Source organism: Enhydra lutris, unplaced genomic scaffold (genome assembly GCF_002288905.1).
Source record: "Enhydra lutris kenyoni isolate GAN:26980312 unplaced genomic scaffold, ASM228890v2 scaffoldscaffold47, whole genome shotgun sequence".
Lineage (NCBI taxonomy): Eukaryota > Metazoa > Chordata > Mammalia > Carnivora > Mustelidae > Enhydra > Enhydra lutris.
The window spans coordinates 15,383,564-15,402,526 of NW_019154131.1; positions in this window are offsets into that span (position 1 = coordinate 15,383,564).

Genomic DNA, 18,963 nt, shown 5'->3' on the forward strand with positions numbered 1-18,963 from the left:
TTCTCACAGGAGAGCGTGGCTACTAGTCCATTCTATCTCTTTTAGACCCCATTTTCTGACTGTTACTAAGCAATTTGTCATCCCAGGGATAGAATGCTTTGCAAACAACCTATTGATCTAGGAAGGAATACAAATTGATAGGAAAGAAGGAATATTCATTCACCAGTGTGCTGAATCAAAAGAACTCCTAGAGGCTATGGCTAATTATAGTTCTATAATATACCCTCTGTGAAACCAGATAAGGAAAAGGTAATGAAGGACTATTTTCTCAAGGGTCATGATAGCAATTGGGAAATTTCAAGATGTAACAGGAAGTTAAAAATCACTTATGAATAGCCAAAAAACTTTATTTATTTCTATATAATTAGAACTTCAATATGTATTATTTCAGTCTTTTGTTTTATGTTTCATGACTTTGACATTTTGGTTTTATTATTAATTCAATGCATTCTGTTAACTTGTATTGGTTGTCCACTGAATGTCAGCCCCTGTACTTGGTCCTTTGAAATGAGGATACAGGTACAAAACGCCGCCTCTAACATTCTCATTTATCTCAAGGCATTTCATAATTGCCTTAGAGTTGATAGGTTGTTATAACAAATAAAGTGTTATTTTTTTTAAGATTTATTTATTTAAGGGGCGCCTGGGTGGCTCAGTGGGTTAAGCCACTGCCTTCAGCGCAGGTCATGATCTCAGGGTCCTGGGATCAAGCCCCACATCGGGCTCTCTGCTCAGCAGGGAGCCTGCTTCCCACCCCCCCCCCCGCCCGCTTGCCTCTCTGCCTACTTGTGATCTCTGTCTGTCAAATAAATAAATAAAAATCTTAAAAAATAAAAAGATTTATTTATTTAAGAGAGAAAGAGAGTAGAGGAGGAAGGAGCAGAGGGAGAGGGAGAAGCAGGCTCCCTGCTGAGCAAGGAGCCCAGTGCAGCACTCGATCCCAGGATCTTGGGATCATGACCTGAGCCGAAGGCAGCCGCTTAAACGGCAGGCCCACCCAAGGGTACCAGGGAGAGTCTTAAGCAGATGCCACACTGATCACAGAGGCCTATCCTTGGGGCTCCATCTGTGCACTCAGAGATCACAACCTGAGCTGAAACCAACAATCAGTTGCTTAACCAACTGTGACATCCATGCATCCCACAAATAAAGATGTTGTTGAGCACATACCAATAAACACTTGTTATTGACTTGTATTTCTATTTAAGAAGGATTTAAATCGAAAAATATTTAGTCATAACATTGGCAGTAATTCTTAGAAAAACATAATTGAAGGGTGCCTGGGTAGCCTCAGTCAGTTAAGTATCATCCACTCTTGATTTTGACTGTTGATTTTGGCTCAGGTCATGATCTCAGGGTCATGGGACAAGCAATATTTTGGGAGAATCTTAAGATTCTCTCTCTCCCTTCCCCTCTGCCCCTCCCCCTTAAATAAATAAATAAATCTTTGCGCGGGGTCGGGGGGGGGGGACGGACACATGATTGAAAGCATTTACTAAGGTCACAAACAAGTACTAAGAGTACTTCCAAATCAAAATTTCGTTTTCAAGGCTCCAGTTGGTCAAATTTGAGACAATCTGAGTCTCAAAAAAGAATGTATGAGCTCATAATGATAATTTAAAAAAAAAAATAACAAACAGGTAAAAGCAAAAGCTTCTCCATACAGAAGGATATTAGCTAATTAATATATGTAAGAGGAATGTCAGAATTAGAAAAATCATCATTTTGCAGGCACCAAAGCTGTAACAGATCTAGTCAAGGCTCATCAATATATGCTGGAAGTTTGGAGTGAAAATTTTTGGAAAATACATTATTCACAATGATACAATGCCCCATAGTATTACTCCACAGATTACGTACTATTCACAGAGGCAGAAAAGGATCTTTTACAATGAAGAAATCTGGTGGACACCACTTAATGAAGTGACCAAACTTGACATCACCAATAATGAGAAGAGCTGACATCATGTGCCTCTTGATGTGGTATGATAAAAAGCATATAACATCTAACGTCATGGATGTATTATTTCTGCCAAAACGTTTGAATCTGTGAGGAAGAAATCAGACCCATCAAGATGGTGTGGAACATTTTACAAGATAACTGGCCTGGGTTTTTTCCGGTTTTTTGTTGTTATCATTGTTGTTGTTGTTATTTTAGTAATCTCCAAGCCCAATGTGGGGCTTGAACTCAGGACCCCAAGATTGAGTCGCATGCTCTAATGTCTGAGCCAGCCAGCCACCCCAAATAATTCATTCATTAATTTACATGAGCATACAGATTTTTTTTTTTTTAAAGTAACCCCTAGGCCCAACTTGGGGCTTGAACTCTTGACCCTCAGCTCAAGAGTCACATGTTCTATCAACTGAGCCAGGGCAGTACCCCATTGGCCTAGATTCTTGAAAAAAATCAATATCTTGGGACGCCTGGGTGGCTCAGTTGGTTAAGCAGCTGCCTTCGGCTCAGGTCATGATCCTAGCGTCCTGGGATCGAGTCCCACATCGGGCTCCTTGCTCGGCGGGGAGCCTGCTTCTCCCTCTGCCTCTGCCTGCCATTCTGTCTGCCTGTGCTCGCTCGCTCTCTCTCCCTCTCTGACAAATAAATAAAATCTAAAAAAAAAAAAAAAAAATCAATATCTTAAAAGACCCTCTTTGCCACCACCAAAAAGTGAGGAAGTGTTCTAGATTAAAGACAACTAAAGAAGCATGACAACTGAATACAATTTCTAATAGTTAATTAGATTCTGTTTTAAAGTAATCTCTATACCTAACATGAGGCTCAAATTTACAAACCCCAGATCAACAGTTGTGTGCTCTACTGACTGAACAGGCACCCCTGAAATGTTCAGGAAAGTGCTATGATGTCTGTAACTTACTCTTAAGTAGATCAGTCAAAATCATAAATAAATGTATAAGATTACATAGAGATAATTGAGGTAGAGAAAACAAATGAATTGAGGTGACCATCACACTGTCTTTTCCGTAGTTTGTTTGTTTTTCAAAGTATAAATTTTAAGGGGAAAAGTGATCCTCAAGACTCAGAACTAAATTCTGAAGTCATAGTTCATATGTTTCTTCAATAGTATTTCTTTTTGTTTCAAAAAAATGCTTAACAAAGTTAAAAGTAAGGAAAATGGAAAGAGAAAATGTTATAATCTAAAGGATTCTATGCGAAAGAAAAGCTAGAGGGTTAGAATCTTTGTTTGGCCATTTGAGGCTTTATAATTTCCCTTTTCTGTTCACCACCAAATTTGCTTCTGAATTACAATAGTTTGATGGCTTTTGGTTGAGTGACGTGTTTGATGTCAGCATCTTTGGTGATCTTAGCTTTTCTCTGGCAATGAAGGACTCCAAAAGGGAGCAAGACACAGAACATGGGTTTGGCACAGTCTGCTGAATTAGTGACAATGTTTTCATGTGAATGTTCTTTCAAAAGTGGATGCTGTGTGGGGCGCCCGGGTGGCTCAGTGGGTTAAGCCGCTGCCTTCGGCTCAGGTCATGATCTCAGAGTCCTGGAATCGAGCCCCGTATCGGGCTTTCTGCTCGGCAGGGAACCTGCTTCCTCCTCTCTCTCTGCCTGCCTCTCTGCCTGCTTGTGATCTCTCTCTGTCAAATAAATAAATAAAATCTTTTAAAAAAAAAAAAAGGGGATGCTGTGTGTGAAAGGTTTCCTTCATGAGATTACAGCAATGTAAAGGTCATTCAATTCTACAGACCGCTTAATTGTGCCCCATTAAGCATTTCTCAAAAAAAGAAGTGTGTGTGTGTCTTAATAGCATTCAAGGACTGCCAATATCAGCATTGTCTAACTTAGAAAGATTATTTTTTTCATGGCTTTTATCACTGACCCTGTGTATAATGCACTGACTTTCCTTTTTTATTGCTCAAGGACAGCTGGATGAGTAACCTTGATTCATTTAGAAACCATCCAATTCTTTTGTTCTCAGTTAATATTTTTTTAAAAGGTCACCTACATCTGACACCTGTCAGGTTAGCACTTCTCAGAATCAGGAATAGGACCTTTTCTTGATCAACTACAGACAATGCAAAATCTAAAGACAGGCCAGCAGTATTAAATAACAGATTAACACATTGTTCTTCAGGTTCTCGTTTTAGAGCCAGACTCTTTATGAGTTTTTTTGTTGGTTTTTTTTGTTTTGTTTTGTTTTGTTTTGTTTTTGCCAACCATATACCAAAGAGAGGAATGTGTAAGAGTAGACAAAATAGGAATAAGGTAGAGGGCTCTGTGTTTCCTTTCCAAACTTGAAAGAGAAGGCACAAAAGCACCACTCATTCCTTAAAATGTTGGTGAGGGGTAGAGAAGGTCGGTGAGTTAAATAAGTGGAGAAAAAAAAAAAATCAGGCCCCAAATAAAGAACTAATAAAGTAAATTCAAACCACTCTGAGAACAAAAATGTCCAAAGTAGACCACAAAATAAAATGTATGGGAATTATAAATATAATATCCATACTATGGAAAAATTCTTGTGCTGAAAAGGCAGAGCTTTTAGAGGGTTTTGGATTTTATTCAGCAACACCAACGTGATAGCCATAATTGCATATAACACAGTCCATGAAGTCTTTTTTTTTTTAAGATTATATTTTTTTATTTGTTTGTCAGAGAGAGAGAATAAGCAGGGGGAGCGGTAGGCAGAGGGAGAAGTGGGCTCCCTACTGAGCAAGGAGCTCAACATGGGACTTGATCTGAGGACCCAGAGATCAAGTCGTGAGTCAGAAGCAGATGCTTAACTGACTGAGCACCCAGGCGTTCCATAGTTTCTTAACTAATGAGTTATTATTATAGTACTCACCCAAACTGTGGTTACTCTGTTACTCTGTAAACAAAAAGCCTCAAAGTGTCTTTGGGGGGTGCCTGCGTGGCTCAGTCGTTGAGCATCTGCCTTTGGCTCAGGTCATGATCCCAGGTTCCTGGAATCAAGCCCTGCATCGGGCTCCCCAATTGGCAGGAGGCCTGCTTCTCCCTCTCCCAGCCCCCCTCTTGTGTTCCTTCTCACCGCATCTCTGTCAAATAAATAAATAAATAAAATCTTGTTTTTAAAAAAAGTGTCTTTTGGAGATGTCAGACCTCTTAACCTTTCCTTCAGTCAAGACCTTTACTTCTTTCATACAAACCTATATTTACAACTCTGTACTGGTCCGACTATATGCCCAACATTTCGATCAGAGAGCTAATGGCAATGGTCTTACTATAAGCAAAAAACTAAGTTGAGCTTAAGGAGGTGATCATTTGCAAATGGCAGGAAAAAGATGTATAGAAAGTTTCCAGGTCACAACATAAAATATCCCAAACCATTTTCGTCTTCCATGGTTCACCAACTTGGTGCAGATTATTTAAGCTAGACACTCAGGCTTTGATTTTTCATTGTTTCTATTTCAGGAAGAATAGGAAGCAGTCGTGATTCTTCCAGTCCTAATTAAAAGTAAAACTGGCAATCACTACAGTAGTATATGAAATTGCTTCTGCTCCTACATTCGCCCATCTGTAAAATTATTAGTGGAATACACTTAAAGAATGTGAAACAGGGGCACCTGGGTGGCTCAGTCAGTAAGTGAGATGTCTGCCTTTGGCCCAGGTCATGATCGCGAGGTCCTGGGATAGCGTCTCGTGTCAGATTCCCTGCTCAGTAGGGAGCCTGCTTCTCCCTCTCCCTCTGCTGCTCTTCCTGCTTATGAACTCTGTTAAATAAATAAATAAAATCTTTTAAAAATAAAATTTAAAAAAAAGAATATGAAACTGAAACTAACCAGTCTCCTTAACATTATACACTTAGCAAATATTTACTGCACACCTATTATATGTTAAAGCACGTACAGAATTACATTTTGCCAATTTAGATAGAATTCAATGGAAAGGCAATTTGGCTGGAGTGATGCTGGTTAAAGGCGAGAGAAACAAATAGAAGAAAAAGAGAAGGCACAGAAAGAAATACTTGGAATTATGTAGAGAAATAAAATCTGCAAAAAGACAACGCTGAAAACTTTAAAGTTCCTTGGGATGGTGTATTTCCTGGAACAAGTCTACTTGTTTGTTTGTTTGTTTTCCAAGTCTATTTGTTAAATAACAAGAAGTAATATAGGGGCGTCTGGGTGGCTCAGTGGGTTAAGCCACTGCCTTCTGTTCAGGTCATGATCTCAGGGTCCTGGGATCAAGCTCCGCATCGAGCTCTCTGATCAGCGGGGAGCCTGCTTCCCCCTCACTCTCTGCCTGCCTCCTACTTGTGATCTCTCTCTCTGTGTCAAATAAATGAATAAAATCTTAAAAAAATATATATATATATAAATAACATAGGCATAGTTAGAATTTCATAACAATTTTGAAATGGAGAAACCAGGGCATTTATCATTGATCCCAGTTCTGTTCTTAACGAACAAATACCATCAGGGTTAAGGTGCATCAACTTCATTCTTCCAGTTGGAGTACATGAGAACATTCCTGGCCCTGGCTTTAATACAGCAGCTTTTTTTTTTTTTTTTAAAGAATTTATTTATTTATTTAACAGACAGAGATCCCAAGTAGGCAGAGAAGCAGGCAGAGAGGGAGGAGGAAGCAGGGTCCCTGCTGAGCAGAGAGCCCAATGCGGGGCTCGATCCCAGGACTCTGGGATCATGACCTAAGCCGAAGGCAGAAGCTTTAACCCACTGAGCCATGCAGGCACCCCAGTATACAGCAGCTATCTTTAACTTCATTTCTTCCCCCTACTCCAGTACTTGATTATATTGGTCACTTTTGAAAAGCTGCTTTATGTATGGGCAAAAACCTTGAAAAATTAGGTCTGAAGGTAATTGCTGAGGCTTCATTATTTAATTTTACATGTTTGGAGTCAAGAGTTCATTGAACTCATATGAATATATATGAAAAATGCTACAAAGCAGTACTAAATCAATCTTAGCAGACTTTTTTCCTTTTAAAAGTGTTGACCTAAATGTAAATTGGCTAAACCATTCTTTAATGTCAAAGATAAGATGATTTAACTCTTGGGTATAAGCAAGCCCACTTGGCAAAACTGAGGAGCATAAGAAATTGTGAGCCAAGCACATTTCTCAAAAAGGAAGTTCTTTGACATGGAGAAGTTGTCTCCAACTGGCAGAGTTCAGGAACAGCAGACTTTCCCAAAATAACAAATTTGAGACATCTTCTTCCATTGTAGCAAGAGAAAAAATAATCTTTCATTAAGTTAATAGTATATAAAATATATTTAAATTAGGAATAAAGGTGGCCCCAAAGTAACTGTTAAACCAAAGGTGAAAGTAGTATTCTTAAAACCCCCAAATCAGTTCACATTTTGTTTTCCAGTGAGTACATGTAGTTTTCCAAGTACTCATTCTCCCTGGGAAAAAAAAAAAAAAAAAAAAAAAATCACAGTAAAACGAAAATAAGTCTGGCCTTGTTGAGTCATGATAATTCTCATCCACCAGTTACTTAAAAGCCATTTTCAGGAAAGAATACCTTTTTACAAATAACAAAACCACCAAAAAAATGGGAGAATTATATAAAAAGTGGGGAAAAAAGAATTAGTAATTGAAATTTTTTATAAGATTTATTTATTTTAGTGAAAAAGAGCAATCAGTTGAGCATGAGCGAGAGGGACAGAGGGAAAGAATCTCAAGCCGACTCCACACCAATTGCGGAGCCCTTTTGGGGCTCAGGAGATCAGGACCCAAACCCAGACCAAGAGTCAGATCTTCAAATGACTGGGCCACCCAGGAGCCCCAGTAATTAGAATTTTTTATTTTTATTTTTATTTTTATTTTTATTTATTTATTTGTCAGAGAGAGAGAGAGAGAGAGAGAGAGAGAGCGAGAGTGAGCACAAGCAGATAGAGTGGCAGGCAGAGGCAGAGGGAGAAGCAGGCTCCCTGCTGAGCAAGGAGCCCGATGTGGGACTCGATCCCAGGACGCTGGGATCATGACCTGAGCCGAAGGCAGCGGCTTAACCCACTGAGCCACCCAGGCGTCCCAGAATTTTTTATTTTTTTAATTGGAAATTTTAAAATAAAAATTTGAACTCCCTCTTCTGTTAAAAAAAAAAAAAAAAAAAAGAAAGGTCAGAAGATCTGGGCTCACAATGCTCACATACCTGAGTGCCAACTCCGCTGACACAGAATCCAGACTACTCCATTAGACTAGGTAATCGTTCAATTACTTATAGTTCTGCCCGTGCTTACAAATAAAGTTTTGTTGGAACAGGGCAAAGCTCATTAATTTTGCTTTTGGGCTACAAGGGCAGAACGGAGTTACTGTGACAGAAACCATATGACTCGGGGCGCCTGGGTGGCTCAGTGGGTTAAAGCCTCTGCCTTCGGCTCAGGTCATGATCCCAAGGTCCTGGGATCGAGCCCCACATCGGGCTCTCTGCTCAGCGGGGAACCCGCTTCCTCCTCTCTCTCTCTGCCTGCCTCGCTGCCTACCTGTGATCTCTATCTGTCAAATAAATAAATAAAATCTTTAAAAAAAAAAAAAAAAACCATATGATTCATGAAGCCTAAAATATTTTCCATCTGGCCCTTTACCCAAGACAGTTGCGGACCCCTGATGTGGAACAGGACTGTTTCAGGATCGCTCTTCTCTTAGTGTACACGGTTCTTGGTCACGCCCCTTCGAGGAATGAGGAGGTAGACCCATGAAGTGGTGGGCAGCAAGGAAAGGTTTGATGAGCAACAACACGCAAGGACCCCTGAGAGCGTGGGCCTCCCAGTTTCTAAGTCCCGGGGGTTTTATGAGATCAGCCGGGAGAGCTGGGTTGTTTACTCTGATTAACTCTCCACCAGTCGATGAGCCAATCAGGTTTTTGTCCACGCGCTCATCTACCAATCAGGTAGCTGTTCACATGGGACAGGGCGGGAGTGCTCCTTCCAGGGCTCTTTCCTAGTTTCTGGAAGCAGGAGGCAGTGGCTGTCATAGCCCTAAGGCACGCTGGAGGCCTCCAGATAAACTCTTTGTTTAAAATCCCACTGACCCTTGAGCCAGCCCCTTAGGCCCAGCTTAGGATGCCCAAGGCCATTCCCTTACTTTCTGTAAAGCCCAGAACTGGGTGGAGTCTTTTCCTTGCGAGGGTAATTTCCTCATAGGTCGGGGGTCCCTTGCCCCCGCCTGCCTTTCTCCCCACTATTTTCCATTAGTACTGTCCAATGGAAAGGTAATGTGAGCCACCTATGTCATTTTGAATGTTCTAATAGCTGCATTTTTTAAAAAGACTTATTTATTTATTTTGGTGGGGGATGGGCAGAGAGAGAGAGAGACTCTCAAGCTGACTTCCTCCTGAACATGGAGCCCCATGCAGAGCTCGATGTCACAACACGGAGATCACGACCTGGGTGGAAATCAAGAGTCAGACGCTGAACTGAGACACCAGAGTCCCCGAGATCTTGTTATTCTTAAATATTTAGAGTGCATTAACTTTTTGCCAAGAGCACTGTTCTACATTTGAACTCCAAGGGTTAAAGCTTCAAAACTTTTTTTTTTAAGATTTTATTTATTAATTTGACAGACAGAGATCACAAGTAGGCAGAGAGGCAGGCAGAGAGAGAGGAGGAAGCAGGCTCCCCACTGAGCAGAGAGCCCGATGTGGGGCTCGATCCCAGGACGCTGGGATCGTGACCTGAGCCGAAGGCAGAGGCTTTAACCCACTGAGCCACCCAGGCACCCCAAAGCTTCAAAACTTTAACCAGTATTTTGAAGGAGAAGACTGTAGGTGGGAAGAAAAATCTAGAATCCAGTCCGCCTTTCATTTCCATAGAATATGGGAATGAACACCTCTTGTTCCCCTGTAGTGGAGGAGAAGTGGCCCTTCTCATGGGTGGGAGTCTGACACTCACAGTCCTGTCATTTGTGGTGGAAGGGTACAGGTGTTAGCCACATGGAAGCACCATGTGTAGAAGTAGACCCTACAAAAGCAACCCTGAAATCTGGGCCCACTACAAGATGCTCTTCATGGAAAATTTGCCTTCACTTCATCTAGTCACCCAGTTAACATGCCAGAGTGAGCTGGGGTTGTTTGCATCTGTGGCTTATGATGGAGAACAGATATGGCAATTGCGGAGTCTCCAGAAAATGAGGCGGGAGGTAGGGGGAGATTGGGAAGTTCCCTGTGGAAATGGCAAAGGAGAAGAGTCTCATGCTTTGCAAATGAGCACGATGGAGACCTTGAAAAGTCCGCAAATCCAACTGGGAGCGCCCTGTATTGTTTCCTGCTTTGTCTGACTGTTTTCTTAAGTTTCTGTAGCCATGGCCATTCAGGAAACTTTCTTTTGTCTGCGTCTGTCGGCCTTTTCCTTTCAATCATCTTAACAGCCTTATTGTGGAAGCACCACACTAAAAAAGAACTTCTGTCAAGGCAGGGGGACCAGAGGACAGAGAAGAGGAGTGGGTTGTCCTGCAGACAGATATGCCCAAAAGCTCCTTCACCTGGGGAAGGATGCAGGTGGGAGATAGGAAGCGCCATCAGCAGAGCCCGAGTCCAAACTTCAGCTTCCCAATCAATCCCACACTCAGCTGAGTGGGATTCTTTTCTTGTTTCAGAAGAACTTCCAAGCAGTGGCTTTTTCCACTCTGGCATTCCAAGAGGAATGTCCCCACTCTCTTGTCTGCTCCTTCTTTGGCCAAAACCAAGTACAGAAAGAGTCAAAAAAGGAGTAGGATGCTTTTCTCTCTCCTGGCATCCCTGTACTCCTACATAAAAATACAGGGAGAGGAAGGAAGCATAAATGCCACTTAAAAAAAACTATTGTGTTTGGTTTCTTCCAATGAGATTGTGTATAAAATTGCTTGCTATGAAGAAAAGTTTAGGAAAAAATAGGCTTGGGGCACCTGGGTGGCTCAGTTGGTTAGGCATCTGTCTTTGGCTCCAGTCATGATCCCGGGGTCCTGGGATCGAGCCCCGCATCGGGCTCTCTGCTCCAAGGGGAGCCTGCTTCTTCCTCTGCCTGCTGCTCCCCGTGCTTGTGCTGTCTCTTTCTCTAATACATAAATAAAATCTTTTAAAAAAAAAAAAAAATAGGCTTGGGTGCCTGGGTGGCTCAGTGGGTTAAGCCGCTGCCTTTGGCTCAGGTCGTGATCTCAGGGTCCTGGGATCGAGTCCCGCATTGGGCTCTCTTCTCAGCAGGGAGCCTGCTTCCCTCTCTCTCTCTGCCTGCCTCTCTGCCTACTTGTGAACTCTGTCTGTCAAATAAATAAATAAAATCTTTAAAAAAAATATATAGGCTTAATCCAGTTTTAGATATTCAAACTCAAGGCACAAGAGACACACCCAGTCTGTGAAAGGAGCTCAGGGAAGGGGTGAACAAGCAGTTCATGCTTGAGATGAGACGGAAAGATGACGAAGAGTTTGTCACAGGGACAAGGACAAGGGACATTGGGAGGAAAGATTTAACAGAGAAGTCTTTTCCTCTGTCAGGGCAGACACAAGGCAGGGTGGGGCAGCAGGTACTGGAGAGAGCTCAGTAGCCTGAGGGAAGAAGAGTGAAAAGAGATGAGGAGCCAGTTCCTGAAGGGCCCTGAGTGTCAAGCTAAGAAGTTTCCCTTCCTCAGTGCTGACAATGTGCGAGGAAAGGAGTAGCAAAATCAAATTTGCATGTTAAAAGGATTGCAGGAGGAGAATATTTGTCCCATAGTCTTAAGGAATGTGCATGAGAAGACAGGACGAATGGTAAACTACTTATTAAACGGATCAGAAGAAGAAAAAAGAGTGGAAGATCTTCTGGAAAGGGATTATAAAACTACCAAAAATGATGAAAAGATTTAAACTTATCAAAGAAAATAAGAAAGATTTTAAGCCACTTGAACCAACACTGTATTTAAAGATGAAGAAGAGAAAGCTTACCTAATGAAGAAGTTCTTGACCTCATCCCCGATCCAGGCAAGATTAGGGAAGTTGCAGTTTCCACTCAGTCTCCAGAAACAGCAAGTAATGGGCAACACTTGGGCATTGTAAACCAGTTTTTTATAATACATACAAAAATCATTAGAACTGCTTAGTAGCCTTTGAGCACCTCACTGAAGCATGCTTTATCCTTTTTAAGGGCTCTTTCTTTCCACATAATAATCACACAGCCATTTATTTGCATATTTCTTTCTTTTTTAATATATGGTTTTTAAAATATTTTATTTATTTATTTGACAGAGAGACAGAGAGAGAGAGGGAACACAAGCAAGGGGAGTGGGAGAGGGAGAAGTAGGCCTCCCACTGAGCGGGGAGCCCGATGAGGGGCTCGATCCCAGGACCTGAGCTGAAGACAGACAACTTAACAACTGAGCCACCCAGGTGCCCCCCTCACCTTTCTTTTTTTTCTTTTTCTTTTCCTTTTTTTTTTTTTTTTAAGATTTATTTATTTATTTTAGGGAGAAAGAGCATGAGAGGGAGGGGCAGAGGGAGAAAGAATCCCAAGCAGGCTCTGTGCAATGGGGCTTGAAGTGGGACTCAGTCTCACAACCTTGAGATCATGTCCTGAGCCAAAACCAAGAGTGGGCTGCTGAACTGGCTGAGCTACTCAGGTGCCCCCTGTGTACATAGATTTCTAATAGAAGAGGTAGTATTTTGTTTTGTTTTCAATTTTAAAATGTAGAGGGAGGAAATTTGTTTTAATCCTCAGTATATATTTTATTAGACATTTTGTAGGTTATCGACTTTCAAATTTCAATCTTCTCATTCTTTCCTAATGCTTATGTCATGGTTTCTTTTTCTTTTTCTTTTCTTTTTTAGGTTTCTTTCTTTCTTTCTATAAGTAATTTCTCCACCCAATGTGGGGCTGGAACTTACAACTCTGAGATCAAGAGTCACATGCTCCACTGACTGAGCCAGCCAGGCAATGCCAACAGTTTCTTCTCCAAAACTTTTCTTTTCTTTTCTCTTTTCTTCTTTTCTTCTCTTTTCCTTTCTCTTCTTTTTTAAATGAGTTCTACACCTAATGTGGGACTCAAACTCAAAACCCCAAGATCAAGAGTTGGATGCTCTACCACCTGAGCCAGCCAGGCATCACTCCCCTCCTCTTTTTTTTTTTTTTTTAAGTGACTGATATTTTCTATATAGTTTTATTTGGTTTAATAATCATTCATTGACAGGGGCACCTGGCTAGCTCAGTCAGTGGAGCATCCAATACTTGATTTCAGGGTCATAAGTTCAAGCCCCATGTTGGGTATGGAGCCTACTCAAAAAAAAAAAAAAAAAATCATTCATTGACATTTTTTAAATGGCTTTTTCCCCCTTAGACCATGAAGAATCAATGATTGACAAGATGGACAAATCTGGCTGCTGCTCTCGTGGAGATAATTGCTGTCTAGTGGCAAAAAAAAAAAAAAAAAATGTTGATATGTCCTAGGAACATGGCAGAAACTCACTTTGCCTACCTAATATCTATTTACCACATCTTTCCTGCTTAGAGAACCCCACTTTTGTTAGGGCCAGGCAACATGCCCAGTTGCAGGAGATTATATTTCCCCCAAATGGCCACACCAATATCTTGATCCTACATGCTCTTCCCAAACCTTGTCACTGCCACATCAAAAAGTAAAATTGATTTCCCCTCCCTTTTAACTAGGGGTGTGTCTTTTTGTTTGCCACAATGACCAGAGTACAACTCAAGTGATGTATGACTTCTAGGCCTTGGTCATAAAAGACAACATGGTGTCCACCTGGTCTCTCTTGTGACCCTCACCCTTGGGACTCAGCCACCGTGGTGTGGGAAACCAGGCAGCCGCATGAAAAGGTCATGTGTAGGTGTCCTAACCACAGTTCCAACCATGTGAATCTTCTTGGCTGGCAGCCAGTATCAGCTGCTCCTGTATTGATGTCAAGGGCAACACAGACAGGAGGTTCCTGTTGAGCTTTGCCCAAATGGCATATTTGTGAAGAACAAACAACAACAACATGTTTTTATTTTAAGCCACTGAGTTTTGCATCAGTTTGTTACACAGCAGTGGATACCCTGAGCACCAACTTTAAAAACTGTATGCCACAGCCTTCTAGGTAGATTAAAGTGGTCACGTGACATAATCCTTTCCACTAAATTGTAAGCCACAGGATGAGGCTTGGAGAAAGAGACTCAACAGATGCACGACTTCAGGACCTGGATCTTTAGCTCTTCCTTCTGCCAGGGTGACAGCTAGAGCTCCAGCAGCCATTTTGTAAGAATGAGAATGAGGGCCACACCCTAAGGATTCCAGAATAGAAAACTAGAAATGCTGTTCAACATTTTTAGGCAATGCAATTTAAAACTACCATGAGATACCATTCCACACTTCTAAAATGACAAACATCTGGGGTGTCTGGGTGGCTCAGTAGGGTAAGCATCTGCCTTCAGGTCAGGTCATGATCCCAGAATCCTGGGATCGAAGCCCACATCAGGCTCCCTGCTCAGGGGGAAGCCTGTTTCTCCCTCTCCCTCTGCCCCTCCCCCCTGCTCATGCGCTCACACTCTCTCTCTCTCTCAAATAAATAAAGTCTTTAAAAAATAAAATAAAATGACGAATATTAAAAAGACTGACAAATGCCAGATTTGGGTGTGAACTGGAACAACCAGAGGCATTTCTAGTCGGTGTGTGAAGTGGTTACCAGCACTTTTGAAAACTAATTAGCAGTTTACAACAAAAGTAAAAATACACCTATTCTATGATCCATCTATTCAACTGGATTTTATTAAATTTAGGTTTTTATTACATTCAAGATATGAAAATATACATTTATAAAAAGACATATGTAGGAATGTTCCAAATAGCCAGAAACAGGAAACAATCCATAAGTTCATCAATTAAATTGATAAAATGGATAAACAAGTTGCAATATATATGCTACTTGGTAATACTATTGGGCAAAAGAAAAGGGAAAAGAAGTGACTCATATATGCAACAATGTGGGAGAATCTCAAAAACATAGATTGAGGACGCCTGGGTGGCTCAGTGGGTTAAAGCCTCTGCCTTCGGCTCAGGTCATGATCCCAGCGTCCTGGGATCGAGCCCCACATCGGGCTCTCTGCTCAGCAAGGAGCCTGCTTCCCTTCCTCTCTCTCTGCCTGCCTCTCTGCCTACCTCTGATCTCTGTCTGTCGAATAAATAAATAAAATCTTTAAAAAAAAATTTAAAAACATAGATTGAGCCAAAGAAGCCAAACCTTTATAAGTATATGTATATGATTATACTTATATGACATTTAAGAATGTGTAGATGAATGGACTGTGATAGAAATCACAACAGTGGCTGCCTCATGGGGAGACTGACTACAGACATAAAGAAATTGACTCGAGAAATCAAGAGACATTAAAGAAAGAAAAGTTCTGCATTTCAACTGGGGAATTAGTTACCCAGGAATATTCAGTTGTCAAAACTCATCAAACTGCACACGTTACTAAGGTGTGTCTATTTACTTTATGCCATACACTTCAAAATGGTCAAAAATAAATAGGAGCTTGCCTTGCAATTGTTTATTTACTCCTAAGAACCACTCAGAGGAACTAAGGCTTCAATATTTTTGATTTGCTGCTAGAGCTAATTTATAGTAGCATTGTTTAAACTAATATTAGGAATGAAAATATTTTTGTGACCAGGTCTCATTGACCAGTAAAATACTATCTCTAATTCATTTACCCAAAACAATATATTCCAAATAAAAACATATTCAACATGAGTTTTCTTTCTCCTTTTCCCATGCTAAGATAACTCTAACAAACATTTTTAGGCAAATCCCCATAACAGCAACTAAGAGGGTTTCTTGATAAAAAGTGATGGCTCAACTGAGATCAGAATTAATAGCAGGAATAGCAAGGAAAAAAAGAGGAAAAAAGGGGAGGTGAGTTCCCAGAGGCAAGAAAAAAAAATATGGTTGTACATATATGTATACATACATACATATGTGTATATATACAACATAGAGAGAGAGAGAAATTGAAAAATCATCAGTGAATTTATTGCAACACATGCAACCCTTGAGAAGGCTGATATAATTATCTAAGCAGAAGAAATAATGGTTGACTGGGAAAAGACACAGAATTTTGAAGGATGTCTGAATCTAGATGGTGCTTCAATAGGTCAACCTAAACATAGGTTTACATATGTAAAATTCATTAAGGTTTAACATGTATATTAGTGCACTTTACATACTTCACTGCATATATGTTATACCTTAATTTAAAAGATATATGTGAGGTGCACCAGGTGGCTCAGTCGGTTAAGCGTCTGCCTTCAGCTCAGGTTATGATCTCTGGGTCCTGGGATGAAGCCCAGATTTGGGCTTCCTGCAGGGAGTCTGCTTCTCCCTCTGCCCCTCCCCCTGCTCCTGGGCTTGCTCTCTCTCTCTGAAATAAACGAAGTCTTTTTTTTTTTTAAGATTTTATTTATTTATTTGACAGGAAGAGATCACAAGTAGGCAGAGAGGCAGGCAGGTAGAGAGAGAGGTGGAAGCAGGCTTCCCACCGAGCAGAGAGCCTGATGCAGGGCTCGACCCCAGGACCCCGGGATCCCGGGATCCCAACCAGAGCCGAAGGCAGAGGCTTAACCCACTGAGCCACCCAGGTGCCCCTTGATTTTTTTTTTTAAGACTTCGTTTATTTCGGGGGCACCTGGGTGGCTCAGTAGGTTAAGCCTCTGCCTTCAGCTCAGGTCGTGATCCCGGGGTCCTGGGGTCAAGCCCTGCATCAGGCTCTCTGCTCAGTGGGGAGCCTGCTTCCCCCCCGCCTCTCTGCCTGCCTCTCTGCCTACTTGTGATTTCTGTCTGTCAAATAAATAAATAAAATCTTTAAAAAAAAATAAAAAAATAAAAGATGTATGTGTCATATTATATATATATATACATATATATATATACACACACACACACATATATATATAATATTTATTCAACTGTTTACTCATCAGTTCTGAATTTCAGAAGAGAAACCCGGGCTAAAGAAATATTTAGTAAATATCGATGTATATAGAAGGTGTGTTAGGGAGTGCTATCTTTCTGTATAATACAGGTCTAGCTGGATACAATGCTCCCCAGATAGAAACTCTATGTCTCAGCCTCCTTTAGAGTTAATTGTGGCCATGTGACTGGGTTCTCTTTCTGACATTTAGCGGAAATGATGTTTGCAACTTCTAGCCATGCTCTTTATAGGAAAGAAGCATGTCCTCCATTTCCGTGAACTTGAATGTCGGTATGGTAGTAAAGTAACTGAGACCACATGGATGAGGGCCATATCCAAACAGATGTCATAAGTTAAAAGGATAATGGGTTCTCTAACCACCAGACCACCATATTATTCCTGGAGCACATATGCAAAATATTACATGAGAAATAATTATCTTGTTTAAGTAATTTTCGTCTCTTGTTACAAGACTTTAGCCTTTATTTGAACTAACCCAGGGGAGAAGGCAAAAAATAAGAAGTGCCAAGAGAGTGGAATTGTGAAGACTGAGGCAAGAGACAAGAAAGGAGTGGTCAGGGGCGCCTGCGTGGCTCAGTCCTTAAGCATCTGCCTTCAGCTCAGGTCATGATCCTAGGGTCCTGGGATGGAGCCCCACATCAGGCTCCCTGCTGGGCAGGAAACCAGCTTCTCCCTCTCCCACTCCCCCTGCTGGTGTTCCCTCTCTCTCTGTGTCTCTCTCTGTCAAATAAATAAATTAAATCTTTAAAAAATTTTTAAAGATTTTATTTATTTATTTGACAGACAGATCACAAGCAGGCAGAGAGGCAGGCAGAGAGAGAGGGAGAAGCAGGCTCCCTGCTGAGCGGAGAGCCCGATGCGGGGCTCTATCCCAGGACCCCGCGATCATGACCTGAGCGGAAGGCAGAGGCTTTAACCCACTGAGCCACCCAGGCGCCCCTCTTTTAAAAAAAATTTTTTTAAATTAAAAAAAAAAAAAAGAAAGGAGAGGTCAATTGTGTCAAAGGCCTTGATACATATGGCAAGGAATGGATTGTGTTTCAATAAATGTTAACGTAATCACTTACCCACAGCACCCCCATGAACAAGTCTTATCTCTCTAATTGGAACTAAATCCAGTAAATTTCTACTAATTTTTGCTTCTGTTCTACTTGGGCTAGTAAGCATTGCTTTGTCTCTATTAAAAATCTCACCAACACTTCTCATCCATGAAGGATTTTGTCAATCTAATATTCTGTTTAGGTCGACACTCTGGAAAGTGCCAATACTGGATCCATTTTAATTTCAAACTAATTAAGCTTGGGCCAGAACCAACTACCATGACTCAAAGAAATCAGTACTCTTACCAAAAATTATATGGTATATTAATCTAGCAGAAAGAAGCTATATCCATTTCTGCCAAAGTAGTTAAGTTAGTCAATAGTCTTCTTGCAAGGAACAGAAACTAAGGTGGGAGGTGGGGGAGATGGGTCAGGGAAGAATTCAGTGCAAGTGTCCTGAAATAGTTTACAGTTTCTGAAGGGAACAGAGCTGTTCTAGGAGTCTCACCGGGAACCAAGGGCTCAATGCCACTCCTTTCTTTTCCTCCTTCCTCTATCCCCCCTGGCTGTCAGTTTTATGCTTACATACATATTTACATCTTCGAAGGCAAGAGCTACATTTTGTGCTTTTATTTTATTTTATTTTTTTTACAGTTTGTGCTTTTAGTAATCATAGTAGGCTAAAGAAAAATAATCATAGTAGGCTAGATCCCTAGAAAGGGAATTTGGAATAAAGAGTATGGACCTTTTATAAACTTCTTGATGGATGTTGCCAATTACATTTTGTAAATAGATATCTGTATATCTATATATCCATATAGATATATCAACTTAGACTTGTAATAGGAGTATATGATTGGGCTTATTTTTGAAACAACTTCATCAGCCTCAAATTTTATCAATTTTACAGTCTTCATTTTTTGATGGTATACAATGATATGTCCTTGATACCTTGTTTTATAACTATTAACTGTGAATTGTTTCACTTGATATCTCTGCTTCTGAGATTTGTCTATGCATTGTCATTGCACTTTATCCCATTGAAGTTTCAGCAT